The sequence below is a fragment of the Canis lupus genome, chromosome 17 (assembly GCF_003254725.2).
Source record: "Canis lupus dingo isolate Sandy chromosome 17, ASM325472v2, whole genome shotgun sequence".
NCBI classification, from domain to species: domain Eukaryota; kingdom Metazoa; phylum Chordata; class Mammalia; order Carnivora; family Canidae; genus Canis; species Canis lupus.
Window position 1 is genome coordinate 23,333,503 of NC_064259.1, and position 27,689 is coordinate 23,361,191.

General features: G+C 43.9%; 1 protein-coding gene across 1 annotated transcript in view; it reads right to left on the reverse strand.

Moving 5' to 3' along the window:
• ALK (ALK receptor tyrosine kinase) overlaps positions 1-27,689 on the reverse strand; it is a 680,397-nt gene that overhangs the window by 296,198 nt on the left and 356,510 nt on the right. The gene's annotated exons all lie outside the window — the stretch shown is intronic.

The window sequence follows — 27,689 nt, forward strand, 5'->3', positions numbered from 1 at the left end:
TTGCAGTAGAAGCTACCTCCAAATACAGCATGGATCACTCAAGTTTTATTACTGAGAGATTCTTGTTACTCCATAAATCTTGCGCTCCCCAATGTAAATTGCCATTGAACAAGCAGAACGACGACATGAGCATTCTTTTTATCAAGGGCCTAGTATTAAGACAGATTAACTTGGAGGGAACAGCATCAGCCTGGGTATCTGCCCCATCCCTCATTCTTATTGTGATTAATGAGATGGGGCACATATTTTTTTTCTATTCTGCCTGAAAACATATTGAGTTTATGCCTCGTCCCACATTGTTAAATATTGTCTTAGAATTACATTATCTTTTACACAGATGGATGGGCTTGGTGCTGTGTGTATGGTTGATGGTTTTCCTGAAGTGGAACCAGGATTGGTAGGGAATCATTCAACTGTGATTACAGTTGGAAAGCATGCAGAGACCTCTAGTAAAACTATAATACACAGGTATGCAGTGAATTAAAAAACAAACAAGAGATGCAAAAATGCTGCAGACCAAGAATCAGTTAGAAGTAGATATGTCTTTATGGTGGGTAGCTAAATAATAATAATGCCTTCGTGAAGAAGTAGAAGCTTTAAGGGAGCATGTCTTCATATTTGTAACCCAGGTGCCTCAGCACTAAGGACTTAAAAATATTTTTGAAATTAATGGATTTATATTTTTCAGATTATTTTCATATTTACTATTTTATTCTTTAACCATCTGAAATAGGTAGGTAGTTAATTATTATTCCCAATTTACAGGTGAAGAAACTGAGACACAAAGTGACATGAGTCACTCAGACTACCTACCAGGGAGCTGGGATTAGTTGAATTTATATCCATGGCCTGCTCTTCCACTTAATTCATTCACCTTTTCAACATATGTTTGTTGAACAACGAATGTGTTCCAGGTTCTGTACTTGATTGTGGGTGGAGATTGGAGAGATGGAGATCTTTTTCCTTAGGGATATCACAATTTACAGAGGACACCATTATGAAAATAAACCAAGTGGCCAACAGGAAGAATAGAAGCATGGGCACCATACTGTGGCATGTGGAGGTCTGGAGGACAAACTGCTTGGTGAGGCTGGAAAGGCTTTGGAGAAGAGAGGGTATTTCAAATAGAGGAGTTTTCTAGATAGAAATAGTGGCTTAAGAATTCTAACCCAGGGGCAGGTCAAAGGCACAGAGATGTGAAGCAGCCTGCATCTTCAGGGAGTTCCAGTCAGTGTGGCTAGGATGCAGGTTTTGGGGTCAGGGGATCAGTGAACAAAAACTGTATAAGTAGCAGGGGCTAAATTCACTTAGCATTCAATTGACAAAATTTGTGTGGCATCTACCAAGTGCTATGGAAAGCATTCTGTGCCATTGATTCAGTGGATACAATGAGAGAAAGAAGGTCCTTGCCCTCAAGGAGCTTTCTTTCTAGTGAGAAAGCTATACATTAAACAAGGAATCAAGTACGTTAATAACAGATGACGAGTAGTGCTAAAAGGAACTAAATGAAGTGCTGTGATAGAGAAAACAGGCCATGGCAAGCGTTCCTGAGGTGGTCATGTTTCAGCTGACTCCTAAAAGATGAGCAAGAGATGATGTGTAGAGCCAAGGAAAGGGTGTTCCATGCTAGGGGAGCAGTAAGTGAAAGAGCCTCGTGGTTGGGAGAGACAAATGAAAAGGGATCGTGGGGAGAGTGGTATGAGAGAGGGTCACATATGTGGGCAAAGCCATATGATAATGGCTTTCAGCTAAGATTTCATTCTAAGACCAGTGGGAAGTCATTCTAGTGTTTTTATAGTGAAATTACACAGTTTGATTTGTATTTGTAAAACTTATGCCAGCTGCTATGTAAGGAATGAATTAGAAGGGAGAAAATGAGGAAGAAATAATCCTTCTGTGATTCAGGTGAGAGATGATGATGATGATGATGGCTTGGACCAGCTTGGTGGCAGAGATAGGTGAATGGGTAAATATATATCTTGGAGGTAGAAGTTATGAAGCTTATTCTCTGAATGGATGTGGGGTAAGTGGTGAAGTAGAAGATGAAGAAGAATCACAGTCTTGAGTAATGTTTGGATAATGGGCCAGTTGCTGAGAGTGGTTGAGGGAAGCATCCAGAGGTCAACTAACATGGAGAAACTGGAGGGACTCTGAGGGTTGGTAGCAAGATTGGGCTTGATCCCATAGGAAATGGGAAGCCATGGAATGATCCTGACCAGGTCAATGCGGCTGGACTGGTACTTTAGAATGTTTTGACATCTGGCTGGAGAGTAGAGGCAAGGATCCTAGAAGCATACAGGTGAGTCAAGATGACTGACTGTAATGGTCAAGACAAGAGGTGATGAGGAACTGAAGCATGGGAGACCCAGGCTGCTTATGACCTAATGACAGCCCATGTATCCAGTTCTGTTAGGATTATGAAGTAAAGGGATGCGTGGGTGGCTCAGTGGTTGAGCATTTGCCTTCTGCTCAGAGTGTAGTCCTGGAGTCCTGGGATCGAGTCCCACATTGGGATCCCCACAAGGGAGCCTGCTTCTCCCTCTGTCTGTCTCTGCCTCTCTCTGTAGGTCTCTCATGAATAAATAAACAAAATCTCTTAAAAAAATAAGGATTATGAAGCAAAATGTGGTTTCCATCTGGGAGGAGTCAGTAATTGGATCAGGATAAGGGAAGCCAGCTGGGCTGAGAGTAACTCTAAAACCTTTGGGGCCTCTTGATGGGGCATGACTTGGGAGCTGCTGGGCTGCTTGGAGGTTCTTGGGGTGGGATGGCTGATGAATTTATTACTGGGTGGGACATCCTGATGGCAGTTTTCCAATCATTTGCGGTGCCCAGGCCTCATGCAGTCCTTAAGACAGCTTCCCAGGGCTATTAGGAAGGGGAAACGTGTCCAGGGAGTTTCTGTTACCACAGAGCGAGGCAGGTGGCTTCTCCTCTCTGTTTATATATATGCCAGTTCTTTCTGTAGAATCTTGAGACATCAAAAGCTCCAGAACAAAATGTGCTGTCTAGAGATGATGGAATTTTGGGGCAGTGAATTCCCTGTCATAAAAGTTTAAATAGACAGACAACCACTTGGCAGGAGCTTTGAATACCAGCTGGAAGTTGTACTAAATGTGTTAAAGGTCTCTTTCTTGCCAGAGCTTCTAGTTCCTCTTTGGTTCTGATGGACTTGGGAGGAGCTCTGTGTTGGATCGAGTGCTCCTGACATGATTGGAATTCCATTTTGAGCAGAAGAACTTGAAAGGACATTCCAACAGGGTCCTCTGCTGCCCACTCCCTGTTTGTGGTGGCTGAGGACTTCAGGGAGTTTCTTCATAAAGACAAATGGGTGCAGGGCAAGACAAGGATGACAGTAGCCATGTCCATACATCAGAGCATTCACATGATAGCAGAGAAATCATCATTCTAAGAGGTCAACTCCAGCACTGCTCAGCTCCTCCTACAACATAAGGCAGCCAAGGGGTACTATAGCATCTCTAAAGAAAACACAATGAGGGACTGAGAAGATATCAAACTCGTAAGAGGGCAGATTAATTGGGAAAAAAAGTAGCATTTGTTTGGTTCAGCAGCCAGCAGCAGCCCTACTGGGAGTGTTTACTGACATCCACCATGAAGTGAATAGATACAGAAGAAAATTCAGCCCTTGTGTAATGTAAGTGGTTGCAGACATTAATAAACCCTCATGAACTCCCACAGCAATTCCCTGAACTAATGAATTCTTGTTTGCTACAATTTTGTGGTTAGCCGTCCCAGGGCCAGTCCTTTCCCTAGAAATATCTCTCCTTACCAGATAATCTTTAGGGTCAGTATCTCCAAGGTGATGGTGATCTTGGAGGATGACATCCTAGGGGAAAGATGTTTGACTAGGTGGGTGCCGAGGCTCTTAGTAAGTCTCAACTAGAGACCATGTTCTGGTGCAAGAGGATTTCAGTTTCTTTTCTTCATGTACAGAGTTCTTAGAATGGAAACCAAGCTTTGGGCATCTGACTCCTTTTTCAGACTGAGTACTTGTTTTTATTTATTTATTTATTTATTTATTTATTTATTTATTTATTTATTTTATTCTGTCAAACAAGTTACAACAGAGACCAATTGCTTTTACTGCTAGGTAAAACCAAAAAGCATAGAACATGACCTCTACTTAAGTAACAGGAGACAATTCAAGAACAAGACACTCATTATCAAGGGAAAATAAGAACAGCCTCAGGTGTAGACAAGGCAGATTCCTTAGGGGCTAATGTCATCGGACTTCTTAGAAAACATGTGACTTGACTTGGCTATAGAGGTTGAGCAGGATTTGAAGAGACAGAGAAGAATGAGAGTGTTTCAGGTGGGACACTGGGGCAATGGCCCAGCTTACACCTGAGGAAGTTGCTTAAAGCAGGAGTCAGATGTAGTGGCAAGGATAGAGCATTGGAATTCTTGTGCCCTGTCGATGGGAATGTAAAATGGTGCCACCACTATGGAATTAGTAAGGTGGTTCCTCAAAAATTAAAAATCAAATTATCATATCACCTAACAATTCCAGAACACTGCAATAAAGCAAATATCACAATAAAGCAAGTCAAATGGATTTTTTGGTTTCTTACTGTATATAAAAGTGATATTTACACTCTACCATAGTCTCTTAAGTGTGCAATGGCATTATGTCTAAAAAATGTATGTACCTTAACAAAAAAATATTTTATTGCTAAAAAATGCTAGCTATCACCTGAGCTTTCAGTAAGTCATAATCACAGATTACCATAACAAATGTAACAATTAGAAAAAGTTTAAATATTGTGAAAATTACCAAAGTGTGACACAGAGACACAGCATAAGTAAATACTGTCATAAAAATAGGTCCCAACAGACTTGCTTGATGCAGAGTTGCCACATGTGAGGCACAACAAAATAAGTATGCCTATATCCAAAAGAATTTAAAGTTAGTGACATTTGTACACCCCTGTCCACAGTATTATTATTTACAATAGCCAAAGTATGGAATCATTGACAGAAGAATGGATAAACAAAATGTGGTATGTACATACAATGTTATATTACTCAGGCTTAAAAAGGAATGGGATTTGATACTTGCTACAACATGGATGTCTTTGAGGAGTTGCCTAATGGATATGGAGTTTTGGATGAAGAAAAACTTCTGGAGATGAATAGTAGTAATGGTTGTACAACAATGTGAACACACTTCACACAGCTGAACTGTACACTTAAAAATGGTTAAGATGGGGGCACTTGGAGGGCTCAGTTAGTTAAGCATTCGACTCTTGATTTTGGCACAGGTCATGCTCTCAGGGTTGTGAGATAAAGCCCCACATTGGACTCTGTGCCTGATCAGCACAGAGTCTGCTTGAGATTTTCTCTCCCTTGCCCTCTGCTCCTCCTCCACTTCAATAAATAGATAGATAGATGATAGATAGATAGATAGATAGATAGATAGATAGATGATAGACAAAATCTTTAAAAAATGGTTAAGATGGAAAATTTTGTGTATTTCACTGCTATTAAAAGTTTTTAAATAAAAATTATATGTATTAAAAAAGTGAGAGATGGAATGGCTTCCAGACACAGATCAGGGCTCAATTTGCACTAACATTTCTGTGACCTCAGTGCTCTACACAGCACCTGGGGCTTAGGAGGGTTTCATTTTTGACAGATAAAGAAATGATCTGAACCCAAACACTTCAAGAGAAGAAAGGACTTCTTAGAATAGGAGCAGGAAAGGCAGGTCAAGCTGCTTGCCTAGCCACCTGCTGATCTGAATCTGATATTTTGGCTGCCCATGTAGAGCTGATTGTAGGCAGAGAACACACTGGCTGGTCACAGACAGGATTCTCACCAATCATTGTATGTTTTACTGGACATTTAAAAATTAGCATATATGACTTGCATATGTTTTCTGGGAGTGTGGTTAGACTGAATCCTGAACATATCTGGCCCTGCAAAATTAAGGTCTCTTCTAGAACTTGGTGAGTGCCCTGAGAAACTTTTGTCCCACAGGGCCATACTGGCTTTCTCAAAAATTGTTTCTACCATCACACATCATGTGAGCCAGGAGAACAGCAGGTGAACTATGTCCTCCTCTAACTATTCCCACCTCTAGCTCCAATTAATATTTGTGTGTGGACATTTGGATGCATTTCTTTTAGACCTTTGCTACACAGAACGGCTGGAGCGGCACCAGCATCATCTGGGACCTTGCTACAAATGCAGATTTTAAGCCCTATCCTGACCTACTGAAAATGAATCTGCATTTAACTAGATCCCAGGTGATTCTCATGCACAACAAACCTTGAGAAACTCTGCTTCAGACCCTCCAACTCCTTTCCCAAGCCATCCCAGTCAAGGGAGCCATCTGGGGTGTATTATTAAAGATATGCCCAGGCTCCTCCCTTGGTGATTTTGACTCAGTAGGTATTTACTTTAATGGGAAGGAAAAAAGGATAGAAGTGGGACGTGAGTAGTATGTGCAGGTACCCCCAGGTTTGAACAGGGAAGAAGGATACTCAAGTCATGCTGTAAAAAGTCACTTGTTTGGTAAGTACATGCATGTGTGCGTGCGCGCGTGCACACACACACACACACACACACACACACACAGGCCACAGTGCCAATGTTCATATGTAGGAGGTTTCCTTGTAATAAAAGCTTTTACAGGAAAAGGACACTGACTTTTGTGAATGTTGATAAGCAACTTGTAGAAAATTTTGGGTATTCTATATTTAAATAACAATTCTGTCTTTGACCTTTTCCAGCATTACTGATTTCAGCTTCATCTCTCACTGAAGCATCTTCAACACATCCCTGGTTTCCTCTGATACATTAAATACATTAAAAGAAGCTTATTTAAAAAAATTTATCCAAGATAGAAAAGCTTAAGGAGAACAGCAATTCCTTCAACCATGGAGAAGACTGATTTAAGAGTGAATTAGATTAGCAAAAGCTTTCTGCACTTGCTTGTACAATCCCTTTCAGTACCTCCTACTCTTATGCTTTTCATTGAATATAAATTCTGAAATCTGGAAGAAAAGAGCCTTTCTACCTTCTAGGCAAGTGCCTCATCTGGGTCCTCATGAATCTTTGGAAACCATTATTCACGAATGAATTCCTATTCCCCACTGATTCAAAGAACAGTAACTCACTAAATTACGCAAAAATCAAGGACACATAATTGGAATCTAGTTCCAATGTCTTTTTCATAGAATGCTTTTTACAGCTAAAAGAACCTTTTAGGTAAGCAACTATAATGCAGCCTTTTTGGACATTAGGTAGGCAGAAAGAAAGAAGGAAGGGTTGGAGAGAGACATTTTAAAAAGGAGAGACAGAAAGAGGGAGAACTAGAGAGCAGACTTTATGTGCAAGGCAATTGAAAGGTAGTTTTTATGTTTCGCAGTTGTGATCTGTTTGTATTTAAAGTTTGGGAGTTGTCATTTTGCAATCAGAAGAAGACCAGCCAGGGCGCCTGGGTGGCTCAATTGGTTAAGGGTCTGACTCTTGGTTGTGGCTCAGGTCATGATCCCAGGGTCCTGGGATGGAGCAGGCGGCAGGCTCCCTGCTCAGCGGGGAGTTTGATTCTGTTTTTTTCCTCTCCCTCTGCAGCCCCCTTCCCCCTGCTCCTGCTATATTGTGCGCGCGCTTGCACAAACACACACACACACACACACACACAGTCTCTCAAGTAAATAAAATCTTAAAAAAAAGAATTGCATTTAAAAGAAGAAGAAGAAGAAAGGCGAACCAAGCAGTGGTTTTAATCACCACTCTCTCTGTTCCAGGATTCCCTATGGGGTCATGGCTGTAATGGAAGCTCTTACATTGGGTCTGGGCCAGGGTGATCAGTGGAAGTGGCCACAATTCCCCAACATTCCTGTGGCCTCTTGAAGGGAAGGGGTGAAAAGGTAGTTGGACTGAGCAGAGAGAAGAAAACTGACCTGCCTTTCTCTGCTCCCACCCAGATAGTGGCAAAAAGTCTGGGGACCTTTTAATTAATTTCTTAATCTGCTCTAGCAAGGACAAAATGTACCTAGTAATTGACATTCTTAAAGCCCCTTTAGAGACTCTGGTGGCAGGTGGTTGCTATTTTAAAGAAGCATTAAAATATTAGTTGAAGGAATCAATCAATGAATAAATCAATATTTATCATCTGCAATATGCTCAGCACCATACCCATTGCAAAGGTATACAAAATCAGTATAAAACATGGCCCCAGCTGGAAAAAAGCCATATCTACAAATGTTTATGAGCAGGCTCTAGAACTCAGAAAGAATTGAGAACTCAGAATTGAGAACTCAGAATTCACAAAGACCTAAGTTCAAATCCCCCTTCTACTGCTTATTGCTTAATTTCCCTGAGCCCTTAGTTTTCCCTTCTCTGTAAACTGAAGTTAATAACGTTTACTTCATAAGTTGTTACAAGTATTCAATATGTACAATATTTGTAAAGTGCTTAGCTTATGGCAAAATTTCAATATTTAGTAGCAAAAGAACAGTCTCTGGAGAAACTGTAAACACCTATGCAAAACAGTTTGTAAACAAAAATAGCAGTGGATATTGATAGACTAAGGAAATGAGCAATTGAATATAGTAACCTATAGGCATTATCTGATCAGATGGAACACTGGAGTGTTGTTTTGTAGTCTAGACAGTTGTACAGAGCTGAGAAGAGAAGAGAAAAGAGTGGTTGAAGTCTCCTGGGAGGCCTTAATGAGTCAGGGGCTCCATCTTGACTAGTTGTATCTGTGCCACGAAAGTCAGACCAAAGGACAAGTGGGACATGAGTCACTTGCCTTGATTCCTCTGCCCCTCCAGCTACCATCTCTCACCAACCCTTCACACTTAAGTTCTTCAGCCTGTGTGCACATATACATCCATCTCCCCACCTCCCTTTTGCTACCTTTATTCTCAGATCTTGTCTTCCCACTATTCTCTCTCTAGATATTTTTTTAAGTCAACTACATGAACTACATTAAGGTATAATTTATGTGCAATAAATGACATCCATTTAAAGTGCACAGTTGAAAGAGTTTTAACAGTTGTTACATCAGGAAACCATAACTACATTCAAAGCATAGAACATTTCCATTATCCCCCCACCACAGCCTAAATGTTCTCTGCCCCTTTGTAGTAAGTCCTGCTACACTTCTCAGAAAACCACTGTCTTGCCTCTCTCTGTCACTGTAGGTTAGTTGATTAGATTGCATTTCCTAAAATTATATATGAGTGGAAGCACACACTATGTGGTCTTTGTGGCTGGTTTCTTTCTCTTGGCATAATTAATTATTTTGAGATCCATCTATGTTGCTGTAAGTATCAGTAGTTCATTTCTTTTTGTTGCTGGATAGTGTTTCATTGTATACACAAAGCACAGTTTATTTATCCACTCACGTGTTGCTAGACAATTGGGTCATTTCCATTTTGGGACTACTGTGAATAAAGTTGCTATAAATTTTAATGTGCAAGTCTTTGTGTAAATCTATCTTTTTATTCTTTTGGGTAAATATCTAGGATTGAAATGGCCGGGTTGTATGGAAGGTGTATGTCTAATTTTTAGAGAGAATTCCAAATTACCTTCCAAAGTGGTTATACCGTCTTACATTTTCATTAGCAGCCTATGAGAGTTCTAGCTCCTTCTCATTCTTTCTAATTCTTGGTATGGCCAGTCTTTCTAATTTTAACTATTCTAATTTTCCTGATGACTCATGATGTTGAGCATCTTTTTACACGAGTAATGGTAATTTTATATTCCTGTGTAGTGTCTACTAAAATATTTTGCCCATTTCTTAAGGAGGTGGGTATAAGCCTTTTGAAATATATATGTACAATCTCAAATATTTTCTCCAATTCTGTGACTTGGTTTTATATTTTTAAATTGCAATCCTTTGAAAAGCAAGTTTTAAATTTTGATGAATTCTAATCAAACCGATCAATATTTTGTTTTACAGTTTATGCTTAATGTGTGCCATCTAGAAAATCTTCACTTATTCCCAGTTTGCAGAGATTTTCTCTTATGTTTCCTTCCAGAAATTCTATAGTTTTAGATTTTACATTTAGGTTTATGATTCATTACCAGTTAATTCCATAAGCATTTAATATGCTCCAATTGGCTCCAAGGTCTTGCCAACATACCAAGAACTCTAAATTTTTTTCTCCAGCCCAGATCTTTTTTTCTGATCTCCAGACCTCTGTGTCTATCTGCATATTCACTTGGATTTTTATAAGTTACTAAAGACTCAATATCTCCAAACTGCACTTTCTACCTTCCTTTCCATGCATGTGCCTCCTTCATTTTTGCCTGTTCTAGTGAATGGTTCCATCCACCCAACTGGTCAAAACAAAAATACCTTCCTCTCTCCCACCTGTATCCAATCCATTACTAAATCTGCCTATTGCACCTCCTACATAGGTACATACAAGCCTGTTCTTTACTCAGTATCTGCACTCTCTAGTCAAGGCTACCCTCCTGTCCCTTGGGCTGCTGTGAAAGTCTGGGGTCTCTATACCCACCACTGCTCTACATCCAATTCATTGACAGTCCTATCCTTTAAACTCTACAGCAGCTTTCTATGGCTTAAGATAAAGGTTGCATTCTTGAATGTGCCTAATCCCCCTCTGTGTATCTTTCTCCCCATCCTTTTCTTCAGCCAGTCCTCTTTCACCTACAGGCCCCCATGCATGAGTCTGCCTTGATTTTCTCAGAAATACATCCCATCTCTTTCCCTTCTGAGCATTCATATGCCATTACCACTCCCTGAAAGGATCTTGCCACAGTGTCATATTACCGCTCTTCCTTCAGACTTCAGTTCAAATGCCACATCCTTGGGAAGACTTCACTGATCCCCTAGCCTGGGTCAAGCCTTCCTCTTATAAGTGCTCACAGGAGCCTGTACTTCTCTATCATGTATCACTATGATAACTGCCTGATGATACATGTCATTAGTAATGTAGCATTCATTTCCCCTTCTAGAATTTAACCTTCATGAGGACAGCAGTGGCTTCTGCTTATTCCCAGCTCAATTCCCACTGTTTCGCACACTTCTCTGCATGTAGTAGAGGAATACTAAATATACTGAGTATTTATTAAATGAATGCATGCATGCATGAATGAATGAACAAAGACAAAGAGAAAGGCAACCTTGGATGGGAAGAGGGGAAGGGGTGGGACACGGGGCAAAATCTCACCAAGACAGAGGGGTCAGAGTGGAATCATGTGGTTGTGGGAAACGTGTTTGTTGAATTTCTTTTTGAATCGAGAATCAATAAATAATTTTCTTTCCCCAATCATGTAAGCAGACAATCAATTATAGCAAGGCTTCACTGGACCTACACTGGTTTTATCAAAATCAACCTATACTCCGTTTTAGAAGCAGATGGTAAAACAGTTTCAGCACAAAAGATGCAGATGTAATTCTGAAGTCTCTGATCACAGCGGCTTTCTGTTTAAAAGCAATTAAATGCAGGCATCAGAAGGGCATTGGCAGGAGGGGAGAGTTCAACTGGAGGAAGTTACTGTTATAAGCCAATTGGAAAAGAGAAATGTTTTTCACTTTTCCTCTAGAGCTTTTGGGAAGCCTCTTTACACCGACATTCAAGGCCAGTTCAAGGCTGGCTGAGCAAGGCTAAAGAGAGAGCAGGGTCTGATGACTTGAGTAGGGCTTCCAGCAGTGAGAGAGCTGGAGTCTGGTCCCAGCTCAGCAGCAGAATGCGTTATTTAATGTGCAAGTCCACATTGGTCCATAGCAGACTAAGTTATTTCCATGTTGCCTCAGTTTCTCCAATAATACATTACGTATGTGTCCCTCTGCTGAGCGGTTTGTTACTTCCACCCATGAATGGAAAGACTAAATGACTACTGGAGGTTCAGTTGGACTACAAGTCTGATGTGCCTCCTCTTTCTCTCTACTCATGTCCTTAGGACATTGGGCTGTGCAGGGACCTTCTCTCTTGCTTTCACTGAAAGCCTGCAATGGTTCTGATCTCATTTTCTCCAAACCAGCACCATACCTGAGTTTTTGCATAGCATCCTACTCCCAGGGCTAAAGGTAGCTGAATTAAGGGGCCAACTTCTCTCTCCTGTGTGCTATGTCCCTGGGTAGGTGGTTGAGATACCATTTCAGGTGAAACATAAAGAACAGTCTCTTTTCACTGGTGTCTGCCTTGTCAACATGTCACCTGACAGGACCACCTGTGAAATGCCTCAGGGAGGCCTGGGGAGAGCCCCTCTCACATCTCTTTTGCAGAGCTTGCATCATATAGTGTGGTGGTCATGGACCCTGGCATGAGACCCTGTGGGTTCAAATTCATGCCCTGGTCGTTTATAGCTGTAGACAGGTTCGGTGTCCTCATCCATAAATGTGGATAAAAATGGTATGTCTACCTCCCAGAACTGTTGTGAAGATAAATGAGTGAATATAGGTTAGGGCATTCAGAACAATGCCCACAATATAGTAAGCACTATACAAGCGGTAGCTATTGCTATTTTAAGGCAATGCACTGGTTGGCAGTGGTCTCGATGCATCGTTTTCTATCTCTGGTCAGGGATCTTATGGTTTCAGGCCTGTGTAGCACAAAGGTGTGAGATACCTTTATTCAGCATCTACTGATTCAGCTCAGAAAGCAGCATGACAATATTTTTGAGTTCTCCTTGTTCAGTCAACAAACATATGTTGAATACCAATTCTGTGTCAGACACTGTTTTGGACTGTGAGGACAGCAGAGTGAAAGCACAATGTATGCCTGCCTGAAGTTCAGGAAAAAATGGGCAGAAACACACAAAGCTGGTGAGTTTCCATGCAAATGGAGCTGTTCCTTACAAAGGGCCTTCAGGGCTGAGAGAGAAGGGGTGCCCAGGGATGGAGGGGTCTGGGAGGAGCACCCTGAGAAAGTGCCACCCTCACAATCTTCAGAGCTAACATCTCTGGGCTTTGGAATCTTAATTATGGCATTCTACAATTGATGCTTTATTTCTCTGGTGGATCTAATGCACCATCATACCTCTGAATATAAAATAGGCTGAACAGATTCGACCCTTTTACTGAGGCATTGTGCTAAGGGCTTTCACACGCATTATATCATTCGGCCAATTCTCTATGAGGACGTCCAGATTTCTTCAGAAACCAGAATGCCAGATGGAATAATTTTTTGATGGATGGAGTCCATTACCAGTTGAGGCTATGAGCCCAGGTGATTGAAAAAGCATAAATCAGGCAATTGTCCTGGTGTTGCCACTCACTCCAATTTTTAAACCTTCTGTTACTAATGGAGATATTACCTGGCTCTCTTGATGATAAAAGAATTAGCTCATTGAATCACCACATGATCATCTGGATTGCAGCTTTTCCTTTTCACTGACTTTCAAAACATTGTTTAATTTTTACACTAGAGAGGGTTGGCTAGTGTCTCCTCTCTCTCTTTCTCTCTCTCTCCCTCTCTCTTTTTCTCGTGCATGCTTTGTTTTACTGCCAAAGACTTCTGGCCATCTGAATTATACTTAAACCTAGATGTCATGTGTGCACCTGATGTATGACGAGAGAGAAAGAGGATCTCTCCTCTCCATTGTCTCCTACTCTTGGTTGTGCTTTGCTCTGAGATCACCAAATCAAACCCAGTTGTCAATCAGGTTTCCAAACCTGAGCTCTTAAAAGATCTCACTTAGTTCAAGTCCTCCCTAGAGGGACAGAGAATAAAACAGGGCTGGGATGGGCTTCAGGGCTCCTCAGTTCCCTTCTGTGGAGTCTGACTGCAGAGAATGAGTCAGAATAGTCATGAAGCTATCTCTCTGGCACTAACCCCAGACCCGTTTTAAATAACGCATCTAAATGTTAATGCACACTTAAGACAACAGTGCAGCTCATACGCTTCCCAAATTGATTCATTTTGCAGTGAGCCTGATGCAATTTACTCAGTATAAAAATGTCTCTGGCAATTAGGGGGAACAAAGGGGCAAAGCTGGCAGACCACAAGGATGACAAACAAAGCAAGATGATGTGAAAGCTGGGGATGAAATTAAATTTCTTTTTGAATCAGATATTTTTGGGAATGTCAATAGCAAACAAGAAAGGCCTCCTTTGCCTGCAAGAGAAACTTGAGGATTCTCTACTGGAAAGGAAAGATGCAAATGGGCTTGAAAATGGTTTTGATGAAGTGCTCCAGCAGCCTCCCTAGTTGCTCACTTTAGGGTGCCTGGGGTTGAAACAGCAGGATGCAGCTGGTGGAAGAGTGAGCCAAGCTTATGCTACTTTGATGGGTAGAGGTTCCCAGATCTCTGAAGAGCAGGCCTCTGACCCCTTAGCTACTTAAGATCACCTGGGAAGAATGTGGCTCCAGATAATATGCTGTAGAAGAAACTAAAGTTGTTTAGCCTGGGGGGGAAGGAAGTTAAAAAGAAACATGAAAACTATCCTGAAAGGAAGAAAAAACTGTCTTGTTAGGAGAAAGTAGGCTTGTTCTATGCGATTCCAGAGAAGAAACAAAAGATCAACTAGATAATGGTGAAAATCTGGTGAAACAGGAGAGGGAACTAACATATATTATCTGTTCAAATGAGTCTAGGTACCTTGTATGCATGTTCACAGTACGACTTCATAGGAAAATTGCAGTACTAAATGCAATCATATACCTCGGTGCTAAGAACACAGTAAGCACTCCACGTATATTAGCTATCATTGCTAAAAGCTCCTCCAAGATAGGTATTACTATTCCCATCTTATGGATGAGATATAGGAGGCTTGAAGAAATTAAACAAGTTTTTAGAGCCACTCAATAGCTTTTCAAGATTACAAAGGCAGTGGGTTGCTAAGAAGTTCTTCTAGCTGTGAGAGCCACCCTACAGTGGGGCGGTATGCTTTGCAAGAAGATGAGCATCCTACTTTTTGGAACCAGGTGAGCTGATGTCAAATGAGCTTTGGAAGAAGCTCTTGCATTAGTTTGTGGTGGGGGCAAAGCGGTTGAATTCAATGCACTTTTAAGGTTCTTTTCTGGTTGATGAGTCTATGACTAAAATATTTTTCTAGTTCTGCTGGCTCAACTCTGCCTTTAACTCAAATTAGCATAAATAGTCATGTGGGAATGTGAAATTGGAGATGCAGTCACAGAGTAAGACCAAGGACTCAAGGACCATGGACAGACAGTGCAACATGAAAGTTTTTATTTTCATCTGGACTCTGGCTTTGCCAATCATCAAATGTCTTGACTCAACTCCACATACAACAAACCCGATGCCACCAGTACCCTGAACCCGTAGGGCACAGTCTTAAGTTAGACAGGGTGGTAGAAAGTTAATCAAGAAAGTTAATAGACAAGTGAGGATTTTTAGAAATGGAAATCAGCTGGGTATATTGAGAGGAGGCCCCACTGGGTACCAAGTGGCTCTCTAGGCAAAGTGACCAGAAAAAGAAAGTCCAGACGAAGGAATCACTCTGAGGATGTCGGGTAAAAATCCAATAGAATAAGGATTAGAATTTCCTGCAGTCAGGGAGCAATTTTAGTCCTGGGAGGGAATATTTAAGGAACAGTTGGAGAGACCACAATTGGAATTCATCTTAGCTCATCAGAAGAGATGAAAATCTCAACGGGAGTCTGTGTGCTTAAGTGGGAATGTAAAGACAAGTAAACTACAGAAAGGGAGAAATTGGGGGGAAAATACCAAGTAGAAGATTCTTGTGGAAGATAACATATAGGAAACATATAGGAAATTGCCTGGAAAACTGGAGTGGCTAAGACGATTCCATAGTAGACAATCAGGAAGCATGGGGACCATCTTGTTTCCAAGGCTGATGTATGTCAGCATTTGCCTAGCAGTGTGGGGGTGGTTAGGGAGACCAATGGAGATGATGCAGGCTGAGGACAGTTATTTTTCCTGGTATTGAGTGGAAGGAAGTGAGATGTTATGGAGGATAAAGATGGAATTTTGGTCAAGAGCTTTCCAGATGCATTTTTTTAAATTTTATTTATTTATTCATGAGAGAAAGAGAGAGAGAGAGAGAGAGAGAGGCACAGACACAGGCAGAGGGAGAAGCAGGCTCCATGCAGGGAGCCTGACGTGGGACTCTATCCCAGGTCTCCAGGACCACACTCGGGACTGAAGATGGTGCTAAGTCACTGAGCCACCCAGGCTGCCCGCATCTTTTTTTTTTTTTTTCTTAAAACCATATATTAAATTCTCAAAGAGTTTCTGCTCCAATTTATTTGGAGTTTGTTCATTTAAAAAACATTTCTTGAGCATACACTGCAAGTCAGGTTCCATATAAGGCAGTGGAGACACAGTAATAAATAATGTCCATCCCAATTCTTAGGGCGCCTCATTGGTGAGAAAGACATGTAAAAGAACAAAGGTGGTGTAGGGCTGAGAACACCAACGGAGATGTGAAACAGGCCACAGAAGTGGGTGCAAGGGATGATATAATCAACACTGCTGGCAGTGGGTCTGGAGTCCCAGGGAAGGCTTGGGTGCTAAGGGATTCTTTTCTGAAGGAGGGGAAGGATTGTACTTGGTGGTCAGAGAGGCGGAGAAGGAATGGGGGCTTGAAATCATTTGCTTCAGTGAGGGCAATTGTGAATAGCTTATTATAAATAAATTATGGGTCCAAAGAAATAGGGTAAGTCGAGATGGGGAGGGCCGGGTCAGGGTCATGTGTTATGCCTAGAAGGAGCTCGGACTTGATCCACAGGGTTTCCTGGAGGGTCTGAAGCATAAAATTAGCAGCCTGCCATGTTTACCTGCCAGTTCTCTCATCAAGTTCTCCACCAGCTCCTTTTTGGAACTTCCTAATGCCCAGGAGTCATCACTGAAGTTATTATTCTCAAAGACTTCAAGGAACATTCCACAGAATTAACAATACAACAGAGAACAAAATCTGAGTCTAGAAGTGGGGCCAGGAGGGAAACAACACAGCTCTTTCAAGATTCCCACTGTATACCTGAAGTTCTCCGGAGGGGTGTGGGGAGGCCCCAGATCCTCAGATAACCTGACGTCCTTAGGTGAATGGTCTCATTGGCAGTTCTCATGCCCCTTCACTGCATGCCTTCACTGCATGCCTTCCCTTTTCTCACCCTCACAAGACTTACCCATTGATAGAGGGAAAGCAATCAGCAATTGGAAAGCAGTGGGAACACACCTTCTTGGACCTTAGCAATGTGATGTAAGATCCTCTCAGGAACAGATACTGTACCAAATCTATGTGTTGATTTTGTAAAGCCTTTTAAATGCAAAGTCCCATGGTTGATATAGCTCTTAACTAAGGCTCTGAACCATAAGAAAATGCATTTCTGTTATAAAAACAAGGCCTGAAAAAAAAAAAAAACAAAAAAAAACAAAAAAAAAAACCAAGGAGTTTAGCTAGACATGTGAGTGTGGTACTAGAAGCAAAACAAAGGGGAAAAAGGAAGCTCAGAAACAGGGAGGTTTATGTTGAGGCCTGGAATGAATACAAATATCAGAAAGGGAGACAGAACATGAAAGACTCCTAACTCTGGGAAACGAACTGGGGGTGGTGAAAGGGGAGGTGGGCGGGGGGTGGGGGTGACTGGGTGGCGGGCACTGAGGTGGGCACTTGATGGGATGAGCACTGGGTGTTATTCTATATGTTGGCAAATTGAACTCCGGTAATTTATTTAAAAAAAAAAGACAAAGCTGAGCTGGGCTGTTATGCAGCTCTCAGAGTTTCTGTTTTTGTTTTTGTTTTTTTAAGACTACTTATTCATGAGAGACACACAGAGAGAGACATAAACAGAGAGAGAAGCAAGCTCCTCATGGGGAGCCTGATGCAGGACTTAATCCCAGACCCCAGTATCACGCCCTGAGCTGAAGGCATACGCTCAACAGCTGAGCCACCCAGGCGTCTCTCATGGTATTTCTTTACTCATGTGCCATCAGGATTGGTGGTGTAGACTCTGCATTACAATGAAAAGAACAGGGAATTCCCTCTCCTGATTTTGCCTCCTTCACCACCAACAGAGACCTGGTGTCCCCAGGCAAGGGGACTCTGATTGGCCTAGAGCTTCAGGAAACAGGGAAGCAGGGACCATGTTACCTGGTTGGACTTTCTATAATCTTCTGCAGGCCAGACTTTCTAGTTCCTGTTCTCAAGGCTGCCTGCTTTCCAAAATGTGCTTCTTCAGTAGGCCAAGGTCTTAGAACTTTGCCCTTTATTTTAGATGGGAAGGACCACATATATACTACATGTATGTATACATACATACTATATGTAGCTAGGTATTTATGAAGAATAAATAGTGGTTAATCCTTATTAGTTGGTGACGGGGGGCCTGGAGCATAGCAAGAAGGAGTGTGGACTGCACAGCTAGACTGCCTGGCTTCAGATCTTGTTTGCTCCTTCTTAGCTGTGTGGCTCTGCGCAAGTTACTTAACCTCACTGAGCTTCAGCTTCTTCACTGTAAAATGCAAGTAATAAAACTACCTCCCTCACTGAGTGGCAGTGGGCATAATGTTAAATGATATGACACATGGAAGGCACTTAGAATAAAGCTTGGCACCATGGGGTAAGCACCAAGTAACTCTTCCACTCTCCTTGCTGTGGTCTCTGTGGTGAAGGGGGTGGAGGGCAATCCATGAGGAATAACTGCCCTATCTATTCTTTCTGGAAAGGAGGAGGTGGGGTAAGGGTGATAAGAAAGTCCTAGAGTCTGAACCAACTGTGACCAAAAAGTGTAAATAGCTTGTACCCTGAGTCCACTTGTTATGGGGTAGAAATCAGCTGCATACATGGATTGTCTATAGGAATCTGGAGTCCTTGTTGGGGAGGAAGATACTACCACAGAGGGAGAGAAAATCAGAGAAGAGCCCAGAGCCAGGGTGAAATCTTTCCAGCACTTGTAGCAGGACATTTGCTAGAGGTGGGGGAGGGGGCCCAGGGATGCGACTCCTGTTTGGAGACTGGCTTGGTCGGGAGAGGATGGGTACTGTTGCTACACAAGCCGGTGGCACATGTATGTGAAGTGTGAGCACTCTGAGAGACCAGAGGGGGGCAGGGTGGTTGAGGATGGTGCAGCCCCTACTCCTCAAGCTGCCAGGCCCTCACACATGGCCCCTCTGTGCATGCATGCCTTCATCTCATTTTCCCCCTGACTGCTCCCCTTCTTCCTTCAGAGCCAGTTCAGGTTGTCTTCTCTGGGCCAGCTTGCCTACTGGCCACCAGCACACTCAGGATACACTTCTCCACACCCCTCTACAACACCCTGTGCACAAACCCATCATAACCCTGTTCCCACAGCATCATAGCTGTCCCTTGTTATCCATCACCAAACCTCACTGTGAACCCCTTGAAGGCAGGATGAACCACCAGAGTCTAACCAGTGCTTGGGACAGAGAAAGACTCATAAATGTTTGTGGATGGAATCCATGACGGAATGAATGAGTAAATTCCTTGACACTAAATTCCGTCACCTAAATTCCCCCACCTAGTTTTAATATCTCCCTCCCCACTGGGAAAAGGTGAGGCTCAATAAACACTTCTTAGATGTGATGTGATTGTTTTTATGCATTTTGACTTCTTTTTGTATACAACAGACATTTATCATTATGGGATTTTCCAAGCTGCCATTCTCACAAGCCAAGGGGTTACAGGTATTCACAATTCTTTAATCTTCCTAGTGCCCAATCCATCAAATATCCAGGGCAAAGTGGGAAAAGGAAAGCAACCGGCTCAAAAAGCCCCACTACAAGCCTTGGGCTGTCAAATCTCGAAGGTCAAAACCGGCAGAAGCCGATGGTCTTTTCATTTATTTTTCTTGACGCCCATCAATGAAAGCAATCGTGAGTAAAAGTTGTACCTGCCAGGAAAGGAATTGTCCTTTGTACTTAGTGGCAACCTTCACAGTTGAGGTGCACTCTGACAGCTGCTTCCTGAGCCCCAGGGAGGATTATACATGTATCCCTGGGCGTGGGGTAAGGGTGGGAAGAAAATACCTTTCATCTTTTCATTGATTGGAGACTCTTCTGTGATCAAGATGGGGCTTTAAGTTTTAGACTCAGAGCTCTGGTTTAAGAAGAGCTGCTTCATAGACTGCCATAAATTGATCTGGTGTCCATTCACCTACCAAAGAACACCTACCTACTATGTGCTAGGTGCTGTGCCGGGCACTTTGAGGAATAAGAAGACACACAAACCTTAAGTCTCTACCTTCAGGGCTTGTGGCTCAGAATTAGATGACCAAATATGAGATGAGTCTTCTTGAGAAGAACTTTTCCTGCCTGGATGAGAATAGGTGTCCGTTTCCTCAGAGCCAGGCATGATGCCAGGGTTCAACTACAAGGCCTCCTTGTGGGAACAATAGGAGTCCCCCCACCCACCCCAAAAAGGAAAAGGCCCCAAAGATATGTGCTTCTCTGTATATTATTTAGGACTAAGGGAAAATCATTGAACCTGAGATTCTGTTTACTCATCTATAAAATGAGGATGGTAATATATATGATACAGATCAGAGTGAAGATGGAATGAATTGATGGACTGGTGGTAGTTGATGCACCTGGTAACCTGAACAAGCACTGTACAGAGATTTGCTATGATTATTAACAGCATAGTATCTACCTCCTGAGAACGGATAGGAGTGCCTCAGCTCTGCTGTGAACCTGGGACCTAGATGAAAGTCAATACATCATATTCTGAAGAACAGAAAAGGATGATGGTTAGATGGATGGATGGATGGATGGATGGATGGATGGATGGTGTGGATGGTGGGGTAGATGGATGGATGGATGAATGGATGGAGACTCTCTCTGACTCTGGAAAATCCAGCTCTCTCTAGTCCAATCTGTAATCTTCTCAGTCCCCTGTGCCCTTGAAAGCCATAGTAATTCTAGAGAGAAAATAACAGATCTTTCTTGAGTAGACCCACTGGTGAAGACCAGTCCCATACATGGCCTTGGATTCACCCCATTGCTCCCTATGGGGCCACGCAGGCAGGATCAGGTCAGGGGTGGTCAACCTTGTTACTAGCATGTCCACTTATGAAAGGGCAATAGGACTTTCCACCCTGCACACAAGTGTATCTCACTTCTCCAAGCTTTCTTTTTAACTTCTGTCTTTAGTGTTTAAAAGTTACCAGCATAGGTGATCAACAAATTCAAGCTGAAGTATTAGCCATGATTCTTGATTTTTGAGGTATGCCATAATAATCCTTATGCTCCATTCTAAAAATACTGATGCTCAGAATCACTCTGCATGGGACTAAGCCATACAGATTTTGTAAAATGTGTGGTTCTGATTTATACCCCCAAAACTTGAGACCTATCATATTAATGGCTTTAAGTCCAGGTGTTCTAGAGACGACTAGCATTTTAGTAGTTGCTTCAGTAATACTACTCACAGGGATGAGAAATATGGTGAATCCAGGCACAGCCAGTGGGACTAATAATTTGGGGCCCACCTTAGGGAACACAGCAGTCACTCTGAGAACACGGGGTATGAAATGGCTAACCTTGGCTGTCCTTGTGCCCACCCTCACACAGCCCAGAGCAGCCTGGAGGAAGGCCGGCCCTAGGCCCCTTCAAGGGGCAGCCAGGAGTAGGGACAAAGCACCATTAGCACCTGCTCTGCATATCATCTAATTTCATCCTTGTGACAACCTCATGAGGTGTGCCAATTGTGACCATTTTACAGATGGGAAAGCTGAGGCTCATAGAGATTCAGAGACTTGCCTAAACTCACACTGGGTGGGAGCTACCTCCAAGCGCACTTAACACCCAAGTCTCCTGATCATGCTGTGCTCAGAGAACTCCAAACTGCATGACTGTTCCTAGGACCAGGTTACCTGGAAATATGCCCCTGACAAGCCTGGGTGTGAGTTTTAAGGCTTTAAAAAATTATCTTTAAAGCTTCTGAATGGCTCTCTCTTTTTAGTGTAAATCACCCAGACATTAAAGCCCTTATTGTATATTTATTAGTGTGTTATTCAGACCAAGGGGAAAAAGAGAAAAGCCGACACTCTGAATGACTTTGAAAGTGAGAAAATGCTGGGCCTGAAATTAAATCATTGTGGCACTGCCACTCGAGGGCATCAATTTCAATAAATGATCACCTTTTTTATTCCTGACCCCTTTATCACACAGGGAGGATGCAAGGAGAACTTTGGCCGGAGCATGCTGAATGCCACAGGCCCCCACTTGCCCAGTGCTGGCCAGACCTGCCACACTGCCCCTGGGCCGACTGAAGTGAAACCCAGCACAGCTTGGCAGTCGGGCATCTTTGCCGGACCAAATGCCTCGTGGCCTCTTTCCATGTGGCCCTGCCCAGAGCCTCAACCTTGCTCAGCCTGTTGAGACCAGCGGGTCTGTTTACAGGACAAGTCAGGGTTGTATATGCTGGCAACAGAAGCCGTCTATGTCAGGAGAGGGGTACTGTCCCATGAGCCAGACTGGGAAGGTGAGGCCAAGAGCAGGACTCTGGGGTGCAGAACATCATTTCCTGCCCCCCAGTCCTGAGTAATCCCCTGACAGGAGGTGGCTGTCATTGCAGGATGGGGAAGGGTACAGGCTACAGCTGGAGTCTCCACTTTGGAGGGTGAGGAGCTGCAAATATGCGGGGGAGCCGGAACTGACTGGTGCCTCCAAGTCCACAAGTCAGTACCCCTTTGGGTTAGATGACTTTGGCAGGTCCTCCCATGAGGATGGTGCTGGCTTTAAAAGCTGGGATCTTTGGTCAGAACTGATTGGTTTAAACAAATGTGGTAGCTGTGTGGGTACCCAGCACAGACATGGGTTTTTCTTCGCCAGAGGAGGGTGGCTGCAGATTCTAAGCCAAGAGCAGTGAGTTTGAGGATTTCTTGATGCAGCTGTTCAGCCAGATAGACAGACGGGAGTACAGAAGGACGGGCTTTGGAAGGCTAACTTGGGCATGGGTCCTGGCTTTGCCAGCAGCGCGCACTTGCTCCCTCATCATATGACGTCATGCCTCTGGGCCTGGGCTCCCCCCAACAGGAAATTGACAGAGGAGAGGGAACTAACTCATGCCTCCTCTGAAGGTTGGGGTTAAGATCCTGCAGAAAGGTGAAGCTTTGTGCTGAGGGGAGCCTTATTTCTCTGCCACCTTCTGGAATGAACCTTGGTTGTGCTGTGAAATGGCTCTGACAGCTTACCTTGGCTCAAGCCCAAGTATCACCAAATCCTTTAGGTTTAAAACATCTTTTCAAGTATTAGTAATTCAAATGATTGGCAACTTCTATCCCCTCAGGGGCCAATTCTTCTCTCCACACACTGTGTAGTTCTGGTCACACATAATCAAGTCCCTAGATACTGGAGACTGCTGGAGAAACCTGGGTGCTCGGAGAGGAAGGAAGACTTGTGGGTGTCCAGAAGGAGGTGTGGAGGTACTCCCATAGCCCCAAACAGCCCCCAGCCCCCTGAGTCCAGGAGGGCGTCGATCTCACACCACCAACTGCTGCTGCTTTCCTCTTTCTTTGAAAACAGCTCTCAGCAGAAAGGCAGGGAAGCACAGGAGGCAGAAGCAGGGGCTCAGCTCAGCTTCTGAATCTTTCTGGGCCCCCATTTAAAGCCATCTGCACAAGCACAAGCTGAGTCTTCCTCGCTGGCTCGGATGCTCCTTGAAATCCATGCCCCTGTCATCTTCAACTGTGCCTTCCCAACACCTATCACACGGGAGGCACTCGATCCATGGATCGGATGCACTGGAAAGCATCTAGCGAAGCATCTAGCATGTGTTAAGTACCTACTACTACAGCTGGCACAGTGCAGACCATTTTCCTCATGCCATTTCACAGCTCACCACTTTAAACAGGGATTATCATATTCATTCAATGCATGGGGACTTTGTAACCTCTGACTTCTAGTTAAGATGTCCTATGCCTGTTGGATTCTGTGGCCAGCAGGGCTGGGCTGTTTGACAGAGCGTTTCTCTGCTTCCTCACTCCTGTGGCCATTCTGGCAGGGCAGAGGAGCAGATGAGTAGACCGGGCACTCATCACTGTGTGTCTCCTGGGAGATCCCGGCCAAAGCCAGGTTGTCTTGGCGAGGGGCGGGCTCTCATGGCCTGTGATTCACTAGACCTCATGTACGTGGCTGCTTTCCAGGTGACAAGGAAGGGAGCAGCTGCTGGGGCTCCCCGACTGCCTTCCCTGTCTCCAGCATTTCCAGGCAGGCTGCTGCTCCCCCAGTGTTGCATCTTGTGCACACGACTCGGTTTCCAGAGAACTCAGTGGCCTCAGGCTTGTCCTTCCTCAGCCCACTCCTATGAGTTGAGCTCTACCCACCACTGTCATGACAACCTCCTCCCGTGTTACTACAAACGCTGAATGTTGTTTTGCAAAAGGTAGTCCCCAAACCATCATGTTCTGTTTTTATCACCACCAGGATTTAACTGTGTCCCTCTTACCACTCGGAGCACTATGTTGTGGGGGCATCTCCAACATTCAAGGGAATGAGCTTCAGTGAGGCAAAATGCCCAAGATCTCGAAACCAAAGGGTTCTTGAGACTGGCACTGACCCCATAATCAGAAAGCAGATAACTCCCAGTCCTTTCTGATCCCCAATTCTGAGCAGAATAGAGCAGACTAGGGTATTAAATCATGGCCTTTCACGTTTGTATCCTGCTTAGTGAGCAAAACCCTTTATGTCTTCTATTACCTTGATGCACAGCACCATATGGGCAGGGCTAACATCCTTATCCCTACTTCACAGATGGGCAAACTGAGGTGTGGTAGGGGGTGGGATTCACCTGAAGTCATAGAGCTCATTCACGGAACATCCTTTAATTGACCATCAAAGGCTGGCCTTTTGAATGTCATGCCCCTGTATAGTCCTAACAAATAGAAAGTATCCAATGAATCTTGGTTCTCTGAACTGACTACTGGATGGTACACTGGGACCTAAATTCAGGGCTTTGATTCACAGTATACTAGTTTTTCTGTTGCACCACCTCAGCCTGATTGAGCTCTTCTAACAATGGGCATAAATAGTCTGAAGTCAGGCTGGTTGAGTACAGATCCCCTGCACCCTGTCTAGCTGGTGGCCTTGGGAAGGTTTTTTGAACTCATTGAATTTCCTCATCTGTGAAATTGAAAACAGTAACAATACCCACTCCACCATATTGTTGAGTATTAAATAAAAAAATGAATATAAGGGGCACAGTGTTGACTGGTTAGCACATCTAGGAGGTGTTAATAAGTGTTAGCAGTAGTTAGTATTACTCAGGCATAGAGACTAGGCCTTATATATCTTGGTAACCCAGGACCTAGTACAGTGGTTGGCACATAAACATGAGTATAGGGCTCAAGATACTTGTCTACCAACACTGACATTCATCATGTGACATGGAGCACATCACTTCCCCATCCTGGGCTTCATTTCCCATCCCTGTGAATTGACAAATTTGAACCAGGTAAATCTCAGGGTTCCTCCCAGCTTCGAAATGCTAGCTATTTCAGTGGTTCTCAATGGGGGGCAAGTTTTCCTCCCAGGGGACATTTGTCAATGTCTGGAGGCATTTTTGTTGCTATAACCAGGGAAGATGCTATTGGCATCTAGTGGATAGACACCTGGGAAGCTGGGGAACCATGCACAGGACGGTGCCCACAAAAAGAATAATCTGGTCCCAGATGTCAACAGTGCTGAGGCTGAGCAACCCAGATACAACTCGACACAGATACTTAGAGCTCTGTGAAGTATTGGACAAGTGCCTGTGCCCTGCAGCTTGCCAAGATGCCTGCGGCAGCAGAGCTTCTCCAGGCAGAGAGCAGTCTATGGCTGCTTCACCTTCAGCTGCCACCTCCTACCCTCACTACGTTGATTTTGTTACAGGTGGAGAGGTTGGCTCAGGCATCTTTACTTTCAGTTTGGAATCACTCCTGCTCATCCTCAAACTCCTAAGATGGCTCTTCCAGGGCTAGGGGAGAATGTGTCTGCACAGAGATGCACAGAGCCCAGCCTAAGGAAAAGCCCTTGTAGAAGTAGGGCCGTCCCAGGCAAAGCTACCCAGTCTTCAGGCTTGCCCCAGTACACCTGCTTCCCTTCTCCTGCCTCAACTCTCACTCTTGAGGGGGCAGGCCAACTCCGGCAATGGGAGAGTCACCTTGGGAATGCAATGCAATGGCCAGGAGAGGGACCTTGAGACTAATGGCAATGGCAGCCTCAGGGGAGGATCACAGCCTACCTACACTGTGCTGTCTTCCTTTCCTTATTCTCACTGTCTGTGAAGGGCAGGTTGCCATCACAGGTCCCCTGTGTTCGTCTGTCTCAAGGCACCAAAGAATCTGGATCATCTCTTTTTGTAAGATTCCTTCACTTTCCATTTCCTCTTTCCTGATCCTACCCTTTTGCCCTGAGTTTCTGCTGAGAGACTATGTGTTTTTTGGAAAGTGCAAGAATGAGGAAAGGGGAGACCTGGAATCCACTTTGGACCATATCACTTCCTATTTCCACTCTCTGCCTCAGTTTCAATGGGAAATTACAGGGTAGTTGAAAGGATAGGAAGACAAAGAGGGGAAACATATTTGCAAGCCCCCAGGGCTAGTCGTACAGAGGAGCTATGGTCTTCTGCCCATGCTATCCAGGGAACCAAGCCCTGCTACCCAGGAAGTGCTGAAATCCCTCTGGCACCCTTCCTTCACATGCATGCACATTCTAAGCCTGCATTTCAGGGAGACTCTCAATTCTCTATGTGACATCAATGAGTCCCAGCCCCCAACCACCACACTTTAACAAACTGATGGCATGAAGTCTTAGCAGCCCCGAGCAGCACCGGTTGTTCTCTGCCAGGCTTGGTGGGGGCAAGAGTACTGAATAAAGTCAGAATAAACAACTCACGAGGCTGGGCAGACACCTGCAGGATGGCAATGCAGCTGAGGCCAAGACCTGCCCTGCCCATGGATGGGAGGCCTTACCATCTGGGCTTCTCACACGAAAGGTGGGCCATGCTGGAGGGAAGTCTGTCAGAGGACAGCTCATCCAAACTGGTGGGCGGGCAACACATCCAACATTCCAAACTTCTGGTGGACAGAGTAAGAGTCACTTGGTGCTGGGACCCTGCCATATAGCCCAATGAGACATTGCAGAGGCCAGAAGATGGGTATGAGTTTAAGTATGGGGACAGCATCCTTCTTGAAGTCAAGGCTTCATTCCTGCTCCAGGTATGTAGTTCTTTGCAGCACAACTAAATATAGGTGGGTCAGTAGTAGGAGAGTAGGGTATAGGCTTTCCAGAACTTAATAAGAAGGCCATAGAGCTTTATTGGAAAAGCAGTAGACAGGTTCTACCTTCTTAACCCAGCACACCATGAAGGTGAAGGACAGGTAACATCATTGTCCAGATGGGACTCTCCTGAAAGGTATCTTCTTAGAGGGAAGCTAAGTCTAAGCTTCGATAGAAATTTGAAAGCTCTCTCATCCTCATTTATTACATAATAAGTATTTAGATGTGGGGCTCCTCAAAACTGGGGTCTTATGATGGTACATTATTCCTATGGAATAAGGGAAAATGTATGCATAGAGGTAGGCTGGTTCAAGTTTGCTTTCCAATGCCATGACCTCTGGAGGCTCAGTGGATTGCTGAGTAAACAAGTGAGTATCTCCTGGAAGCTTAAGTTCACTGACATGGGCATCCTGTGTGACTTCAAGATTGTGTCAGCCTTAGAGGTTCTGGAACAAAGCTTGTTCCAATTGCCACTGAACTGATACCACTGTGGTGTGCCTGACAAGTTCTGTTCTCAGGTCCTGCACTCCTGCAGG